Source organism: Canis lupus, chromosome 37, assembly GCF_048164855.1.
Source record: "Canis lupus baileyi chromosome 37, mCanLup2.hap1, whole genome shotgun sequence".
Classification (NCBI taxonomy): domain Eukaryota; kingdom Metazoa; phylum Chordata; class Mammalia; order Carnivora; family Canidae; genus Canis; species Canis lupus.
Window position 1 is genome coordinate 21275792 of NC_132874.1, and position 20506 is coordinate 21296297.

Consider the following 20506-nt stretch of genomic DNA (forward strand, 5'->3'; position numbering starts at 1 on the left):
GGGTCCAGTCCCTGCTCCCCGGAGGACAGACAGCAAACAAATAAGCACACGGGTGAACCTATCACAAGCCAAATTAAGTTCTGGTAAGGAGGGCGACAGCCCTGAGAGGGTGACCAGGGACACCTGTCAAGGATGCCTTCTCGGAGCGAGTGACCCTTGATCTGGAAGAGGTGCGTGACGGGAGGGTGGAGAAGAGCAGGTGCCCTGAGGGGGCAGGAAGACAGGGATTGTTGCATTTAGACTCCACGTCCGTGAAAAGCCCCTTGGCCCAGCTTCCCCACAAGCCGCAGCGTCCACAAGCCAGGGAGCGTCCACTGCCTCCGCTGCAGGCAGTCATCCCGTGATCACTGATGAGATCTAGAGCTTCCAGAGCCGATGGGAGAACCTGCTTCAGCAGCAGCACAAGAAAAAGTAGAGCTGAAACAGCACGTGCTTTGCCATCGCCCCCCGGTTCACTGTGCTGACCTTACTTGCTCGCACAAGGAGTTCAGGCAGTGGGGGGAGAGTGAAGAAGCCAAATTTCTCTGCATTGAATGCTTTGTGACTATGAAATTTTGTATCTCTCTTTCCTGTCTTCCTTCAAACAAAGAGTAAAAGGGATCTGTTTAGGAGCGCCTGGGTGGCTCGTGGGTTAAGCGTCGTACTCTTGGTTATCAGCTCAGGTCATGATCTCAGGGCTGTGGGATCGAGTCCTGTGTCAGGCTCTGTACTCAGTGCAGAGTCTGCTTCAGATTCTGTCTCCCTCTCTGTCTCCCTGTCACTCACTTTCTCTCAAATAAATAGATAAAAATCTTTTTAAAAGTGGGGAGAGATCTATTTCTAAAATATCTTTACAGTTATATATATTAACCTAACAAACGTAAGTAGTCCTATGAGCATATATAAAATTTGGTTAGGCAGATCCAAGGACTTTTTTTTTTAACTTAACCTGAGACAGTATATTTTCGGGACACTGATAACCCACTATTTAAACCATAACCTCACGATGAACCCCATTTCTCAGGGAAAGGGACACTGGGCGCTTTCTGTTCACTGGCATTTTAGGTGGAAGCTCAGGACTGTTTATTGGTAGCCTAACCAAGCACTCTCATTATCTTTAATTACCCCAGATCCAGGTTAAAATGTTAGGACATCAGCTAGACTCTGACTTCGTATGTTTGGCTCAAACACAAAGATCACAGCAAAGCTTACCTGTCACCCAATTAGAAACATCATTAAAAATATAAACCTCAAGCATACACAGTAATACCTGCTCATAGGCTGTAAGTTCATCTCATGCTCTAGAAGAAGTAAATGGTTTATGGGATTATTCCATCATTTGTGCTATCCTCTTGCTGTTGCATTTCCCACAAAAATCCAAAATGACTCTTTGGTGGTCTCTCGCTCTCTCTACAAATCCCAGACAGGAGAACGTGTTGGGACTATTTCTCACAACAAATCCTGGATTGGTTGATTCAGTGGCCCATAAACCTGGCTCCAGCTTGACAACGTCCAACAGTGGAAAGTAGAAAGTCCCTGGCGCCTAAGAGCAAGGACACCTTTTCCACGAGGCCTCAGCCATCCTCCCTTCTAGTCACACTAACCAAAGTTGTGTTACATGGTTGTCCTCCAACGGTTCACTAGCAGATAGACGGAGGCCACAGTGATGGGCTTCGGTCAGTCCAGATGGACACCAATGAGGCTAGAGAGAGGCCAGCCTCCCCTAAAGCTCACAGGGGGCTGAACAACCTGGGGCTTTGTTGGGAGGGAATGAGGCACAGAAGGGACAGCTGTAGATAGGCAGCCAATGGGCTCAGACACAGTGGGTTTTAACACGTGGGGCCTGGGCACCTGCATTTGACCAGCACTCCAGGTATTCCCTAATAGGACTGACTGGGCCTGAGAGAAATTACCGGGTCTCACGCGTGCATCACACTCTTTCCACTAATAATAACAGTGTCTACCTCCAAAGATGACATGAGAGGAAACATGAATGCACAGCCCTGCTCTTCCTTCCCAGTCAGGTCTAAGCTCTTTAAGGACAAGTTGTTAATCAGGGACCCCTCGGCTCTCTGCACAATTCGTTTACTTCACAGACGTTTTGTTTATTCGGGCCAACGAGGGGAAGATGCCACAAAACAGCCGCTGAGCTTACAGGCTAGCATCACCCGAGGGAACGAGATACACCCTGTGTCGGGGCAGCTCCCGGCCTAATGAGGCAGGCAGGTACGAAGGTGGTGTGACCAGCACCATAGGCCGTGAGAGCATTCTAGAACACCTTAAGCAGTGAAGGGCTAGTATCAAATTGATGTGCTAGAGGGATTGCCATAATGAAGAAAATTAATTGTAGAGTGTTGAGAATGGAGGCAGAGTGTCCAAGTAGAACTAACTAATCTAAGCAAGAGAGAATTTAGGAGCTGAGAGGGGATGACAGCTGGAATGGAAAAGGATGGATGAACTAGAGGTGATTTGAAGATTGAATATGCTGGGTTGGGGGCTCAGGAGACAGGGCAGGCCTAGCAATAGAGATTTAACAGGCAGTGCTCTCAGCACATTGGAGCCACGGGTATAAATGAGGGCACATGTACTGAGTATTTATTAGAGACCTATTGGTGGCCTTACTGATGTTTTATGCTGCTGCATATCAATATGCATGAGCAATGAAGAAATATAATGTTCTTTCTCCTCCTTGGCAGTAGGTCTCCTGTGATTTTTTTTTTCCCCTCATGATGACTAGAATCATATTGCCTTTCCTTTAGATGAAGCTTTTTTTACTTTGTGGGCAGGAGGGCCTTCCCTTTTGCAAAGAAATATCACCCCCCCCCCCCCCCCACCATAGCCCTCACCACCATCGTGATGAGAAGCGTCGACTTTATTGTCAGACACGCTCCGGGTTTCAGTTCCGGCTCCCCACCACATTAGTCACGTGAAATTGAGCACATTTCTTAATCTTTATAAACCTCATTTTCCTCTCCTGCAAAATGAGAATAATATTATCTCCACTTATCATAACTGCATTTCCTTTCCTTTGTTCAAATAGAGACAAAAAAAGGAGGCAAATATGAAAAGGAGCAGAAGCTTGCTTCCAACTTCAGCTAATATGATGTATTAGTGACTGAAGCCGGAATGCCAACGTGGGGGTCGTGTGTACTTAAAGGGGTCGGTTGGCATGTACCACGGGCATTGGCCCATCCCACTGTGTTTTCTCTAGAACCATGTCCCAGCTCTAAGCCCGGTGACAGAGGCTGCCTTTCTGCCTCTCAGACACATTCCCAGGGAGTATTTCCTTCTCAAGGGGCCACGCCATCAAGCGAACGACACCTTGGGTTTATGCTAGCAGTCCCGTGGCTTGTACCTGCTTATAATGGCACATCAAAACGTCACAGCGCATCAGGCCTCAGAGGCCTCAGAGGCCTCAGAAGTCAGGTGGCACAGCCCCAGCTGAGAAACCACATGGGAAGGCATTACAGAGGTGTGGCCAGGAATGGCCCAGGAACCTTCGGAGCAAGCACCCCACGCCTGCCGTTTCCAGACGGTTCTAGCTCAGGGTTGTTTGGGATGCTGAAGACATTTCCCAGCTCCCGTGGCTGTGGTCAACTGGAACTCTCTGGAAAAGACAAGAAGTAAAACCCCTTAACTTAATACCCTATATGAGATATTTCACTTTTTTTTTAATGTACTTGACATCTTTCTGACAAATAAGCCTTCCGTGTCCATGCTGAGGCTAGTCCCCCTCTTGTCCGAGCCTGTCAAACCAGTGGTGCTGAGCAAAGCAGAACAGGGGTGAGGAAATCCAGGAACAGCAGTGGGAGCTCAGGGAAGCCCTGGACAGCTTTGCCCTGAAGAAACCATCTGACAGACATTTGCTTTTCCTAACACATCCTTGGTAAGCCATTCTGATGACGTGGTCACCTCAGATCTCTCTCGGCTCTCCCTAAGCATTTCTTTTTCGGGATTACGAAGCGGCTATTCTGGAAGGAAAGCAACTTGATGTCAGGGGCTCCTTCGAGCCTTGGGAATTAGGGCTCAGAAGCTTGGAACTGGAGCTCAGCTGCTAGTGGGAAATACACTGTGAATGTTTTATTCAGTAATGCATATATAACATTGAGCGGAATCCAAATACATAAATCACTTATACAATAGCCGTTAAAAGCTACCTTCCAGCATTTCGGAGCGCAGCGGCCAGAATTGCTCACGAAGTCCTCTATTGCCACCTGCTGTCCGAATATGCTATTGTGCCGTGAAATCTGACTCCCAGTTTTCCTCTGCAGCCTCTTCATAGTCCTTCGGCTCTCGGATTTTTCCAGGGTAAAGTTTGCCTCCCCCACCCCCAACCCAAACTGAAATCCCGTATGGTTTTGAGGATTGCAAAGCAGAGCCGTAGCAATCTTTAACACCCTGGGAGGACAGAGGAAACAGGATGGGGCGGAGATGCCCCTGGCCAGCCTGCATCTCGAGGGCGAGGACTCAGTACCCCATGTATCTTTAGATTGAGATTGGGTCCCATTATCACAGCTGTCTACCTCTCAGTGTCTGTATGTCACGTCACCAATACGTTACAGCAAATGAATAGGAATTCTTGGTATCAGCAGTAAAACTTGCCCATAAATCAGCATGAGCTCACAGGATTCGCAGTATAGAAACCTTACCCCAGATGTTGCCATGAGACACCAGAGCCAGGAGGTAAATTTGGTTGCCTGTGCTAATTACTTAGACATGGCTAAATAATTGTTGTGTAGCTTTTTGACATCCGTTCAAAATGGTCATCATATCCTGAATGACAGTGGTGAGCCAACCGGGCATCAGACTCTAGGCCAAACTGAAGATCTCCAATGTAGCCATGGGTCATGGAGCACTAACAGGGGTCACCTGAGCATCTTCAAGTGACGTATGAGCATTATACAGCTGGGTTACAGCCATGAGCCCTTCTGAACGTGAAGTGGCATCATTAATGTCTTACCAGCTCAGAAACAATACACTGGCATCTCGGCTCCTGGAAGTTTCGTGAAACGCTGGATAGAGAATATCCAGAATGTAGCCACATGGCGACTCAGGGTAGCGCAAGGGCACAGAAGTCCCTTCTGAGCCACGGGGCACTGTGACACATCCATGATGCAGATGTTGTATGAGACATCTGTGACAGACTAGTAGGCTGAGGAGCCATACCTGGAGATGACCGTGGTCTTCGTAGGCCAAGGCATTCTATAACCTGAAACTAAGAGGCAGAGTTCCTAAAGCGTCCTGGGCCCTTCGGTTCTGGGCATGAGTATGGCCCCCAAAGAAGATGTTGTCAGGACACATTATCTCCCAAGACAAAGGCTAAGTTAAAGGGACGGGGAGAGAATCATATTTCAAGTTTAGGGAGAAATTAAAAAGCGGATGGCTTTTCACTTTCACCATAAGCTATGGAAAGCAATATGGAATGATAGAATGGTAGAGACGAACATCGAAAAGTCTGACAAAGGCTGTAAACTCCAGAATTGGACATATTGCTTATCTATTGCTGCATAATAAATTACAAAACTGAGTAGCTTAAAACAATGTTTATCACCACTCCCAGCTTCCATGAGTCAGATATTCAGACTGCACACGTCTTGTGGAGAATGTCCTGCAGTGACTAGACCTCGGGCAGGAGCCTCACAAGCAGGGGCCCGGAATCCCCCCCACTCACTTACCCGTCTGGTGGTTGGCACCGGCTGTCAACTGGGGGCCTGGTAGAAGCGGTCACCAGAACATGCACACACGGCCCCACCGGGTACACGGGGCTTCCTCACAACATGGTGGCTGGATTCCAAGGACAAGAGCCCCAAAGAAGAGAGCCAGGCAGAAAACAGATTGCCTTTACGAGTTAGCCTCGGAAGCCATGCCGTGTCACTGCCACTGTCACAGGTGTGTTGGTCAGGGTGCTCAGAGAACTTGCCCAGATTCAAGCAGGAGGAAATTAAGCTTCTCTCAGTAAAGGAGCGTGAAGTCACACATGTGGAAAATACATCAGGCATGCCTGTGCCCTTCATTGTAATTCCCTCCTTACATTGCACAGCAACAGAGTGTGACGTGTTGTGGGCCCTCAGAGAACATTGGACAGGTATACCACGGACAAATGGGTGGATCAGTGGGTTGGCACCGGTTCTGATTCTCTCTCCAACATGCAGTTTGACCTGGTCTTAGTCTCTCTGGATCTCAGTTTCCTCTCCCAGAAAACAAATACACCGAGCTCTGAGTCAGTGACCATTCCCTTTTCTTAGTAGCCAGATACACATGCTTCAATGGTAGTGGGCTTGCTACAGCAGTAATTCTGAATAAGAGGGTGATGATAAAAGTTTGGGAAAGCACCCCACCCCCACCCCCCTGCGCACCAAAAACCCCAATTCCCCTCCCCACCTTGAGAATCCCAAAGTAAATGATCTCTAAAATTTCTGCTGGCTCTGATTGATCATGAGCCTTGAAACCTTGAAACAAATTGCTTGGCCTCTTTGGGTTTTAGTTTCCTGCTCCAGGGGTGCCTGGGTGGCTCAGTGGGTTAAGCATCTGACTCTTGATTTCTGCTCAGGTCATGATCTCAGGGTTATGGGATTGATAGAGCCCCGTGTGGGGCTCCCTGCTGGGTGTGGAGCCTGCTTAAGATCCTGTCTCTCTGACATCCCCTCACTTCCATCCCGCTCACACTAAAAAAACAACAAAAAAGTTTGCTGCTCTGTAAAACAAAAGGCCTATTAAATTATCAGTTAAACTTTTTCAGCTGATTCACATGATTTTAGTATTTCTTTTGACACAAGATTCCTTTATCCACGCTAATTCTGCTTAGCTACATGAATACTTGAGTCTATAGGATTCCTGTGTTTGTAAGTTTCCCATTCAAGCCATTTGAGATGTTCTCCTTTGTGTGGAACCATAGAATCACAAAGTGGCTTTGTGATAGGACTTGGAAATCATCAAACTCTCCATTTTACAACTGAGAAAACTTAAGCACAGAGAGGCCAAGTGATGTGCCCAAGGTCAGCAGGTGTATTAGTCAAGGTTCAATAGAGGAACAAACCAACTGGATTTAAAAGATTTACTGTAAAAAAAAAATAAATAAAAATAAATAAATAAAAGATTTACTGTGAGGAACTGGCTGAAATAATTCGAGGGACTGAGAAGTCCCTCAATCTGTAAGCAAGAGACCCTAGAAAGTTGGCACTGTAATTCAGTCCAAGTCTGAAGGCCTGAGAACAGGAGATGGTGAAAGGCAGTGAATTCTTCTGGGGGGCACAAACCTAATTACTGGGAGGGCATTCTAATTACTGAGTCCACCAACTCAAATGCTAATCGCATTTGGAAACACCGTCACAGACACACCCAGGAACAGTGTTGAACATGGGCATCCCTTGGCTCAATTCCAACGGACATAATATTAACCATCATAAAGGGCAGGGTTAGAGGCTGTGTAGGCTAAAATCTTGTCACCTAAGGCAGTATACTTTACTCTGTGTGACATCATCCTGTTAATCAAAAATATGTAAATGTGTGCACCCTAGGTGACATTGCCATCTTCTTTTTAATTCCACAGATAAGACAAATGTTCAATTCGTTTTCATAAAAGTACAGATTTTTTAGACATGAAAACTCTACATCAAAAAACCGGAAATCCACCCTAATTTTAACGAGAGATAATCATGATCACACATGGAGGTTCCGGGTATGATGTTTGTGGGGACCAACAACATTTGAATACATGTAGAACTAGGTATTTTAAATACAGGCTTTTTAATCTACTAAGTTAATTATTTAGGAGGTGGTAGGGGGCATGAGGAGAAGCGTACTGCTACATTACAGTGTAGGAAAAAGGAAGGGGCCATATTTGGGGTTAAATTTGTATGTGTTTTTTTAATTGTAGTAAGATACACATAATAAAGTTTATCACCCTAACCATTTTTAAGAACATGTGTTACCTAAAGAATACAAGGAAATGCTGGGCCTTACTGTTCACAAATCAAATCAAATTGAAGCACAAGGTAACTTTCCCAGGCCCAGCTCCACACTCCATAGGGAGGTGCTCTAGCCACAAATTGCAGATACCTTAAAACACGGTATGAAAAACTTCTACTTTGTAAAATAGTCACAGCCCATCATGGTTTGTCTAAACCCATATATTGACCTTTCCATATATTGACCGTTTTGAATGCTAAGCCCTACGTCATTTGGATGTGCTCATCATTTACTTAATAAATTCTACTTCCTCCCACCATTTTTTTAAGTTTTGTCCTGAATTTTAGTTACATTTTATGTTTTTAAAAATATCTTGTGTAATACTAAAACACAGTTACGTCAAAAGTGTCGAGAGCCAGCAAGCCACTACTGTTTTAAAACCAAACATTGACTTTTACATAACACTCTTCAGTCTCCTACTCCAGTTTGTATTTTTTGTAAATAGAGGGTGTGACCTGTGTCATGAATTGAACTTGATATTCTGTTGCCTAACTTCAAAGTATATCCTCGATCAAGGTTCTTGTTATGATGCCTTTGCCGTGTTTATGGAGTCATGGTGATGAGGTGGTTTGAACTTTGACCCTGTTTCTCCATGGGCTTGGGGCTGGCTGCCTGACCAAGGAGCCGCTCTGCAGCTCACCAGCTCTTGTCATGTAGAACAGGCTCCTTCCCTTTCCCTGGCCTCTGTCTTCTCCTCCCTACCCCAGGGATATTAATACCTGTTTCCTAAGAATTTAATAACAGGGAATGACATTCAGTTCCCATTAAGTGCCTGAACTTAGTAGGTATTCAAAGAATATTCATATTCTTCTTTTGGGATTAAACTCTCCCAGGCTTTATCCATAGCAACCACTTTGAAGTCCTTTGATCGTCAAGAGACTATTGGAGTACTAGGATGATTGTGGAGAGCAATATTTCTGCGTCTAAAGGATTCATCTCATTTTAGCTCTTCTGATCTCTAGCACTTGCTTCTATTCAAAATTCCAAGAGAGCTTTTCTTTTCTCATAACTCTAGTTGTTACCTTTCTGTCACTTTTTTTACCCCCAGTCTTGAGTCCAAACTCACATCTGTCACTGAGTTTGTTTTCGGTTAAATCTTAGGGTTGTTTTCCTGGGTTTTGAGTTTGGGATGTGTGTAATATACAAATGTCAAAATATGTAAGCCTTTTTGTGACATAGTCTGGAAACCACTCATAAGAACACTCATTCTCACTGGCTACTGACTCAAAATTCTTTAACTGAGGAAAAGTATTGAACATCATTTGTTCTATATATAAAAATTTTAGCAGGCATTTTTCTTTTGTCTTCATGGAATTTACTTTCATGATACCCTCTCAGAGCCCTTATCTTCTATTAATCTTTTTTACAATCCTTGTCCATCTCCTGGAAGACAGCAAACACTTTTCCTCTTTGTAACTTGTGCAACCGCGACCATACCCAGTAGATTTTGACCAAAGGCAAAATTAAGTCCGCACCACATCAGATGTGTAAGTAACACAGTTGAGAGAGGTCAGATTTTATGCAGAAGACGTGACTGGTTTTCTGCAGCTAATGTGAATTCAGAGCCTCTCATATAAGTTGGTGTAGAAAGAGAAGCAGAATAGAAGTTGGAATTTGCAAAACTGTGGGAGGAATGTTCCGTATCCTCCTTCAAAAATATATTCTGATGCAATGGCTAGTATCAAAGAGCCAAGAAATAACAGGTATTAATGAGGATGCAGAGAAAAAGGCCCCTCATACAGTGTTGGTGGGAATGCAAATCATTATAGCCTCTGTAGAAAACAGTATAGAGATTCCACAAATATATTAAAAATAGAACTACCATATGATTGAGGAATTCCACCGAGTATTTACCCAAATAAAACGAAAACGCTAATTCAAAAAGATGTATGCACCCATATATTTATTGCAGCATTATTTACAATGGCCAACATTTGGAAGCAATCTAAGTATTCGATGATAGATAAAGATTTTTATATATACAATGGAATATTACTCATCTGTTAAAAAAATGAGGTCTTGCCATCTGTGACAAGATGGTTGGACCCAGAAGGTACCATGCTTAAATGGAATAAGATAGAGAAAGAAAAATCATATGATTACACTTATCATTTAAAAATTTAAATGGAATTTTAAAAAAACAAATAGACAAAACAAAAGAACAGAAATAGAACCATAAATACGGAGAACAACCTGGTGATTACCAGAGGAGAGCCACCTCCTCTGGAAAATGGGTGACGGGGAGTAGGAGGTATAGGCTTCTAGTTATGGAGTGAGTAAGTCACGGGGATGAAAGATACCACATAGGGAATGTAGTCAATGGTATTGCAAAAGCATTGTATGAGGACAGTTAGTAGCTACGCTTGTGCTGAGCATGGCATAATGTATGAAGCTGTCAAATCTTCATACTGTATACCTGAAACTAATGTAACATTGTGTGTCAGCTATACTTCAATTTTTTAAAAAATTGCATTAAAAAATATATGTATGGGCAACTTGCAAGCAAAGCCCATCAACTCTTACACCAGTTTGTGACTAGTCTGGAGGGAGATCCCCCAGAAGAGAGCAGAAATTCTGTCTTTTCTGAGAGTAGGTCAACAAACAATTGAGTAGTTTTAATTATACAGATAGAATAACAGGACATTAGATGCAGAATATTAAAATCTGCATCATCCAAGGAAGTTGATTTTTTTTTTTTTTGGTCTATTTGAGAAAGAGAGAAAGAGCAGTGGGAAGGGCAGAAGAAAAGGGAGAAGAAGGCTCCCCAAGATCATAACTGAGCTGAAGTCAGACGCTTAACTGACTGAGCCACCCAGGTGCCCCTAAGGAAGATGATTTTAAACATAGGTAGACATATAGAGGACTATCACCAGCCAACAGTAAAGTGCACTAGAGTTCATGTAAGAAGGAATTCAAAGAAGAAAGACCCAACAAGCAATATTACAAACTACAAACTTGAACAGCTTTTCAAGTCAGCCACTGAGTGGAGCCAACCCCAGGAGTTTGGTTTCTGCTGGTCTCGTGCTGTCCTGACAGATCCTGGAAGCAACAGTTCCACATTGGCCTTATAAAGAAGAAGGACTGCGATCCAGCAATCCCAAGAATGTATTCTCACTATTCACAACAGCCATAAAAATGGAAACAACCCCGTGCTCATCAGCTGATGAATGGATAAATAGAATATAATATATCCATACAATGGACTATATGCAGCCATAAAAAGTAATGACGTACTGATGCATGCCAGGCACAAAAGGATATATATTGTGTGATTTCATTTTTATGAAATAGCTGGAATAGGCAAATCCATAGAGACAGAAAATAGAGAAGTAGTTGCCAGGAGCTGGGAAGGTTTGGGAGGTTGGGGAGATGACAACTCATAGGTACAGCTTCTTTTGTGGATCATGAAAATTGATTATAATGATGAGTGTACAACTGCCACTCAGGTGCCCCAAATATTGACTTAGTTTTAAAAATATTAAATAGAATTACCAAATGAGGGGTACCTGGGTGGCTCAGTGGTTGAGCATCTGTCTGCCTCTGACTCCGGTCGTGATCCCAGGGGTCCTGGGATCGAGTTCTGCATCTCCCTCTGCCTGTGTCTCTGCCTCTCTTTCTGTGTCTCTCATGAATAAATAAATAAAATTGTTTAAAAAAGAAAAAGAATTACCAAATGACCTAGCAATTCTACTTCTGAGTATATGCCCAAAAGAATTGAAACCAGGGACTCAGACAGATGTTTGTATACCAGTATTCTCAGCATTATTTGTAATCATCAAGAAGTGGAAGCAACCCAAGTATCCGTCAGCAGATACATGGATAAACAAAATGGTCTGTGCATACAGTGGAGTATTTTCAACCTTAAGAAGGAAGGAGCTTCTGACACGTGCTACAAAGGGATGAACTTTGAAGACAGTATGCCCAGTGATGTAACCCAGGCCAAAAAGGACAAACATTGTGTGATTCCACTTACAGGAGGGAGGTCCTTACGAAAGTAGCATGGTTGCCAGGGTAAGGGAGGAATGAAAAGTTACAGTTTAATGGGTACAGAGTTTCAGTTTGGGAAGGTGAAAAAGTTAAGATGAATGATGGCCATGTTTTTACAGCATTGTGAATGTGCTTAATGCCACTAAAGCATACACTTCAAAATAGAGCAGCAAATTTATGTTATATGTATTTACCACAATAAAAAACAGTATTGGGTGTATTTCAAATTTTAGAGCAGGAAAGCTTTTTTTGAGTGGGTTCAACTGGAATATTTAAAAGTCCTTATTTGTGAAGGAGACAAGGCCTGAGACATCCAGAGTGAACCCCACCAAAGGAGCTAATAAAAGGCACACTTGGGCAGCCCAGAGGCTCAGCGGTTTAGCAACGCCTTCGGCCCAGGGCGTGATCCTGGAGCCCTGGGATCGAGTCCCATGTCGGGCTCCCTGCAGGGAGCCTGCTTCTCCCTCTGCCTGTGTCTCTCCCCGCCCCCCTCCTCTCTCTCTGTGTCTCTCATGAATGGATTAAAAAAAAAAATCTTAAAAAAAAAAAAAGGCACACCTGGAGGGAATCCACACTCCAGTCACAGTCCCAAGCCATGTAGTTAGCTGGAAAGAAGAATAAGTAGGGATGAGGTACGCTTGATTACGTTCTTTCCTGTATATTAGTTTGCAATGGCTGGGATTTTGTTTCTTAACCACTCTACTCTCCCCCAGCTTTAATAAGGTTTGCTGGACAAATAAAAAATGTGTGTATTAAAGTGTATAACATGATATTTTGATAGACATATAAATTGGGACATGATTACCCCAAACTCATTAAAATGTCCAGCATTGTACATAGCTACCCTTCCATGTGCATGTGGTGAGAACACTTGGGATCTACTCTCTTTAGCGAGTTTTATTATTAATAACCGTGGTCACCATACTGTACATTAGGTATCCAGGATGTAAACTTACTTAGAACTCAAAGTTTGTACCCTTTGATCAAACCTCCCTCCCCCATTTCCTCCACCCTCCCCCCCCAGCCTTTGGTAACTACCATTCTCTCTGTTACTATGAATGTGACTTTTATTAGTAGGATCATTGCCAGTATTTGTCTTTGTCCAGCTTGTTTCATTTAATATTAGGTCTTCCAAGTTCATCTATATTTTTGCAAATGGTAGGATTTCCTTCTTTTTATGGCTGAATAATACTCCACTGTGTGTGTGTGTGTGTGTGTGTGTGTGTGTGTGTGTATTCATTTATATAGACATTTTCTTTATCCCTTCACCTGTTTGGGACACGTGGGTTGTTTCCATTTCGTGGCTTAGAACAATACGTCAATGAACCTAGGAGGACAGATACCTCTTTGGGACACTGATTTTATTTCCTTGGCTATTGACCCAAAAGCAGGATTGCTGGATCATGTGGTAGTTCTATTTTTAGTATTTTGAGGAAGCTGCACACTGTTATTCCATAATGGCTATATGAACTTGTTTTTTAAATTTTACTATGGAAAAACATGGATAAATACAAAAGTATATAGAATAGCATAATGATCTCCATGTACTGATCACCTTTAATCATTTTATACTCATGGCCAATGGTATTTTATCTGTATGTGAACCCATGCCCTCCCATATTATCTAGAGAAAAGTTTGTATTTCATACAAAACTATTTTGGTACAAATCTGAGAAGTTTTTTTTAACATAAACTATAATGCCATTATCATTCCTAACAAATTAATAATAATTCCTAAGTATCATAAAATATACAGCATCTAAATTTTGAACTGTCTCATAATCTTTTAAACTTTGCATGTTTCAATTAAGATCCAAATCAGCTTCTGGATTTCCTTAAAGGTAGAAGTCTTGCCTGAATCCTTTTTTTTTTTTTTTTTCCTCACTCTTGTTTTTCCTTATAATTCATTTGCTGACAAAGTTAAGTTCTTATGTCTGGATTTTGCTGATTTCATCTGTTTTGTCACTTACTTGTATAAAAAATGGTAGTTGAATCTTAACCGTTAGGTTCTTAACTTTGGCTAGACGTTAGACTCACCTAGAGAGCTTTTAAAAAAAAAAAACCCTGACATGTGTGGAAATAGTTTGGCAGTTCCTAAATAAAAGCATAAAGCTATCATGTGACCCAGCAAAATTATTGAAACAGGTGTTCAAAGAAAAACTTTTACGCAAATGTAGCAGTATTCTTCACAATAGCCAGAAGGTGGAAACAACCCAACTGTCCTTCAGCTGAGGCATGGATAAACAAAATATGGTATACCCATACAATAGAGCCCATTCCATTAATGGAAAATTAATAAAATACTGTTACATGCTTCAATCCAGATAAGCCTTGAAAACATGTTAAGTGGAAGAAGTCTGACACAGAGGCCATATATCTTATGGTTCCAGGTATATGAACTGTCCAGACTGGGGAAATCCAGAGACATCAAGTAGGTTAGTGGTGGCCAGGGGCTGAGGGGAGGGGAAAGGTGAGTGACTACTTAACGCGTATGGGGCTCGATAGCAGTCATGGGTATACCACAGCGTCAATGTCGTTAACATACACTTTAAAGTGGCTTAAATAGTAAGTTTTATGTTATGTGTTTGACCACAAGTTTTAAAACTCCTGATGTGAAAGCCACACCGAGGCTAAGTAAACCATAATCTCTTAAGTGTGACCCAAACATCAGAATATTCTAATGCTCTCCAAGGGATGCCAGTGTACTGCCAAGACTTGGAATTCTTGGTGGAGGCTGGATTTCAAGCCTTCTTCGTAGGTGGTAGTGGAGGTGTGATATATTTAAGTTTGTGCCAGTCTGTTCACTTGTTCTTGGGAATAGCTATGTCTTTTCTGCTTAGAGTCAGCAGATGCTGTCAGAAATCGCTGCTTCAAGTCACGCAAAATGTTGTCTCTTTTTTTAGAAAATAAATTTTGGAAAACTGGAGAAGGAAAAGATCATCTTGCATTGACCTGAGTGGGGTTTTTTAAAACTTGTGTTAGTTGGCATACAGTGTTCCATTAGTTTCGGGTGTACAAAATAGTGACTCAACCTTGTTTTTTTAATAGGAGAGAAAAAGGCCCTCCATTCTTTTCTAACTGCCCCTGAGCTTTGGAAGGCAGCCAGTGTGGCCCATGGGGTGGGGGCACCGTGCAAGGGGCCCCACAGCCTCCCAGCACACACCCTGCCAAAGCGGGTGCTCTCCTGGCTACTCCTTGAGAAGACCTACAGGCAAGAGGCCAAATAACCCCCACTGGTGCTCGGGGAGGGCAGTGAACTTTCTCTTGTCATCTTTCTCAACCAGGGACGGCTCAGGAGGTCATCGGCCCTGTCGAATCTCAGCAGAGCTTGCTTCCCGACCTCAGGAAGGAAACTGCCATTTCCTTAGCCTCCCATGAGCCCGTATCAGGCCACGGCTGTTGCCAGCTCTGTGGCTTTGGCAGAGTTACAAATAGGCTAAATGTAGACCGGGAGTCCTAGTTCTCCTCTGCTTCAGCCAGCTTCCTTTTCTGGCAAAATCTGAATAAACCCAAAACACTGGGCAAGCAGCTTGTTGCTCCCCATGCAGCTTCACAAAGTTAAATCCTTTAAGAGATCCAAGAGATGGATGGCTTGTAACATCCTTTGCTCTGCATCACTCCATGAACATCCTAAACTCCCATTCCTGAAAGTGAGGCTGAGAGGCATCCCTGGAGGAGAACGAGACATTAAATTGTCCTCTGGTCAGAAGGACTCTTCTCTTTGAATAACATGGGGTTTCCATTTAAAATATTAATTAGAAAGAATAGAAGACACTTATTCCAAGGACGTGTGCTGTCCAAGGTCATTTAGATTTGGTTCTGAACCCAATTCCCCTCACCAGCAACATTTCTAGATTCATCTCCAACCCAGAAGCAGACCCTGCTTCTTCCTTTCCATGCCCTGACCCTTGATATGCTTGTTCAGCTCTAATAAAGTATAAAGCTTGGTTGTGAATATTAAAAAAAAAAAAAAACCATAAATTTTGAAGTCAGAGGACCTGGAATGGAATATGGCAGCTCTATAAAATTCATTTACCAGTTGTGAAAATGTGGAGTGGCTAATAAGAACTGCAAACTCGTCCATAAGATGCATGTGGGTATAAGTATTGTATAGGGTATTTGTTAAAAAAGAAAAGGAAGGGAGGGAGGGAGGGAGGGAGGGAGGGAGGGAGGGAGGGAGGGAGGGAGGAAGGAAGGAAGGAAGGAAGGAAGGAAGGAAGGAAGGAAGGAAGGAAAAAGGAAAGGAAAAGGAAGGAGAGAAAAGAAAGAAAGAAAGAAAAAGAAAGAAAGAAAGAAAGAAAGAAAGAAAGAAAGAAAGAAAGAAAGAAAGAAAGAAAGAAAGAAAGGGAAAAGAAAAAAGAAAAGAAAAGAAAGAAAAGAAAAGAAAAAATGAAGAAAATAATCCATCTAAGCCTGGCACATGCCCAGTAACTTCCCTAAATATGTGTTGCTAAGTAGGTAAAGCAAGTGATCCTCCGACTTAATCCCTGAGGCCAGAGAGGTTAAGGGACAAGATGCAGAAAAGCCTTCTCTCTCTCCTGTGGGAGTGGCCTGAAAGCCGCCAGAGTTGGGTACAATCTCCGGAAGCTTGCTTGGGATTAAACCAGGTTACATACAATTTAGGATGTGCTGGTAAATCCTAATGTATCCATCGAGGATCCGTGACTACTTGAAAATAAAGATATAAGTTAGGGATAAAGTTATGAGGCCAAGGCATATAATGATTGCCTTTCAATTATGATTCATACCTGCTTCTTTTTTCCCTTTCAAATATAATTTCCAGGTCACTTGATATTCTTTTACAATCTCATTTTTAATAATGACATATTAAGGATATGCTATAAGAGAAAGCTATGGGTGACTCTGTGGCAGCTAATTTGAAAATCTAATGAAAAGTAATTTAAGCTGAGAAATAAAACTTTTTTAAGATTTTTCTTTGGCCGAGTCCTTGATCAATGTTTCTAAATGCTATTGTTTATAAATATTTTATGGACATTTAAAATATATATATATTCTTTGAGGCGCAAGTATGTGTATTTAGTTTGCTCACTGTATGATTCAAATCCTGTATGTCAGTACTTCTTTCAATATACTGGCTTTCTCTGATTTTGAAAGAAGAATATCCAAGTCCTCCACTATAATTGTATTCGATTTTGATCATTATTTTACCAGTTTCTCCTTTCATTTCTGATAGTTCAGGGTTTGTATACTTAGCGACCATCTGACATGCTGTGCGGAGTTCAAGACTACATCTTGTTAATAAATGTTGCTCGTTATTCATTTAGCAATTTCAGATTCAAGTCTGCCTTGTGTACTGTTAATATAAACTAGTATTTTTCCCCAAAATATGCCTAGTGTATCCTAATTCACTCCTGGGTTTTCAGTCTTTATCACTCTTGTAGGTATTTTGTTATCTACCCGTTAGGTCGTTCACATCGGTATCATGGCTGCAAGGGTTGATGTTCTAACACCTCATTCCGTTTATTGTGGTTTGTTTTCTCTTCCTCCCATCTTCGTTTCTGTTGTCTGTGAAGTAGCTCTGTGTTCCTTTTTCCCCCACTTTTTTTGGGGGGGAATTCTACTTGTCCCTGCCTTCTGTAGCCTGATCCCTGTAATTGGAAGCATACATTTGTTACTATTATTTGAAAAAGAATACCTGTCTTTCCCATCAAGACATCCATTTCCCTACATATATAAGTTTCATAAATCTGTACCTTCCTTAATAGTTGTTTCTTCCTGAATCTAAGTGCTCTTCCTGTACTTTTTTTTTTTTTTAATCGTCTCCCTGAGGTTCAGGTCTGGCTGTTGGATTGCCCTTGATGGCTGCAGCTCCACAAGGATTGAAGGGAAGGGTTCTCTACTCCCTCGGAGCCTGGTGGCATAGCAACAATGGCAGCTACCTGCTTCCTGTTCCCAGGTCCCCTTGGACAATCCCAGCCTCAGGAACAGGGAGCACCAGTCTTGGCCTCCAGTTCCTCCTGGACTGGAAAGCTTTCTTACAAGAGGCAGATGTTGGCCAGAACCCCAGGCCCACAGACCTCATCCCCAAATCCCCAGCACTGGTCTCCAGATCATATGTGGTCTCCAGGAAGAATGCTCCCATGAACTCCTGCAGCACCCCAGGCCTGTGCCCGAGACCTCACAGCAGCTGCCCCACCTGCCTCAGTGGCTGTATGCCTGTCTCAGAGTCAGACTGAGTTGGAGACTAGGGGGGAAGCTAGTATATTCAGCTCCCCAAGTTCCCAGAACCGCACTCTCTGCTACCACTTGCTATCTTACTAGAGAGATTTCAGATTCAGTTAGTTGTGTAGTGAGAACAGGGGACCTAATCAATATGTAAAACATAATCTATAAGAAAAGCCTATTTCAAGAACTTAGTTGACCTAGAAATAAAGACCTTTTAGAACACAACCTCCTGCCCCCTCCATGCCCCACCCCACACCTCCACCTTGCTGTCTCCGTCTCTTTGACTTGGCCTTTTGGGGGTTGCCTTGTGTTCTCACTTCTCCCTCCCCTTCCTTCAGTGAGGCTGGTAATGTAAAGATGGGCGTAGAGCTATATTTCATGTTTTCTATGTTAAGATACATTGAAGTTTAAAAATTGTGTCTTCAACAAAGCCATGAAGGTAAAGAGTGGGAGGCTTAATAATGGCCCCCAAAAGATGTCCACATCCTAATCCTTGGAACCTGTCGATATTTCCTTTTATGGCAAAAGGCACTTTGCAGATGTAATCAAGTTAGTGTGACAAGGATTACAATTAGGGCCCATATGAAAAATCCAGGATAGCCTTCTCAATTTAAGATGAGGGGATTTAAAATGAGGAGACCATCCTGGATTTATCATATGGGCCCTAATTATAATCACTAATGTCTCTCATAAGAGGAAGGCAGAGGGAGACTTGACTACAGAAGAGAGGGAGATGTAACAACAGAGCAGAGATTGGAGTGATGTGGTTTGAAGACAGAGGAAGAGGCCGCCAGAAGCTGGAAAGGACAAGAAGACAGATTCTCCCTTAGACCCTCCAGAAGGGCCCAGTCCTACTGACACCTTGACTTTAGCCCCATGAAACTAACTGACCTCTGGCCTCCAGAATGTGCGTTGTTTTAAGCCACCTAGTTTGCAGTAATTAGTTACAGCAGCAATTAATACATAAGGTAATCAATCCTTCGGAGAGCCCATAAGACCAATGCCACTATCTCCTGTGTCCCCAGTCCCCAGGAAGGAATGGAAGAGACACAGTCTTGAGACACACGCCATACATACACCATGACCCTCGAGGTTCTGGGAGCGTCGCTGGGGTGGAGACAGTTGATGCTGCTTGCTGCCTCTAAGCCCTTAGAGACGGTGCCCCTGTGGGCATATTCTCCACCAGTGCCCGAGAGAAGTCCTCTGGAGAGAATGAGTCTTCTTTGAGCAAGTGCATATGTGACGTCAGAGGCTCTGGGGAGGCAAAGCCAAGCTTTCCAAGGAGTGCAGGTTTCGGTGCGGCACAGACTGAGAATCTCAGGTGCCATCTGTGGGGGAACATCTAACCCTTGTCACACAGGAGAGATGGGGCCTCCCTCAGACATGTGAGTAAAAAAGCAAGATGAGTGAACTCGGTCAAACCCGACCTAGTCGTTCACATCCAAAGCTGTGTAAGAGCATCAAGTGTGGACAGAGAGGAAAACAGAAAATAGTCAGAGGGCCCATAAGACCAAGTCACAAAACAGTTGTGGGGAGGGAAAGGGGAGCATGATCTCCATACACACTTCTTTGTGACAGTTTGTGAAAGGTGGCCTCTGAAATCTTCAGGTATGATTCTCTCCCTGAAAAGGGAAAGATAAAGGTGGCTCCTTTTTATCTGCTGTCAGTCAGCCAGACAGCCTGTAACTTTGACTTTCCCCGAGGAAGGGCTCAGCTACCACCAAGCCTGACAGCATCACTCAGCCCCCTGTGATTGGGGAGCTGAGGAAGGACTCGCGCTTACAAGGCAGCCACAGGTGCACTGGATTTTGCCAGTGATTGTGCGCTGGGCCGCCCCCACCCTCTGGCTAGGAGCCGGGAGTTTGCAGTAGGCACCCTCGCCCAAAATATCTCTGTAACCACTGGTTCTCTTCACGTTGACAAGTTCTGTAAAGTATTTCTGTGCAGATGGCAGGAAATCTAAATTTAAATTTCCACTTAATTTTTTTATTCCAGCAGGAGTAGTGTTTATTTTGTAGAGAATCAACAACCTTAAGATATCATTTTTTTTTTAAGATTTTTTTTTTTATTCATGCAAGAGAGAGATTGAGATGAGCATAAGCACGAGTAAGGAGAGGGGCAGAGGGAGAGGGAGAAGCAGATTCCCTGCTGAGCAGGGGGCCTGATGCCAGGCTCCATCCGCGACCTGGAGACCATGACCTGAGCTAAAGGCACACACTTAGCTGACTAAGCCACCCAGGTGTCCCTAATGGTGTCCCCATTTCTTGTTGCACACCCAGATTTCTCCTCATCAAGGGTTGATCAGTCTTACACCAAAAAAACTTAAATGAAAGGTGTAAATGTCAGTTTCTGGGCAGCCCGGGTGGCTCAGCGATTTAGCGCCACC

The 20506-nt window shown here is 43.3% G+C and overlaps 1 protein-coding gene across 6 annotated transcripts in view; it reads left to right on the forward strand.

Annotated features, from left to right (window-relative positions):
* The window catches only part of LYRM4 (LYR motif containing 4), a 158431-nt gene that overhangs the window by 123261 nt on the left and 14664 nt on the right, over window positions 1–20506 (forward strand). For 2 of the 6 annotated variants that reach the window (XR_012025531.1, XR_012025534.1), the window contains one exon: window positions 7529–7664. The exons of the other annotated variants lie outside the window; for them this stretch is intronic. The gene's annotated coding sequence lies outside the window, so the exon portion shown is untranslated. The remainder of the gene's footprint in view (window positions 1–7528; window positions 7665–20506) is intronic. 6 annotated transcript variants of the gene reach the window in all.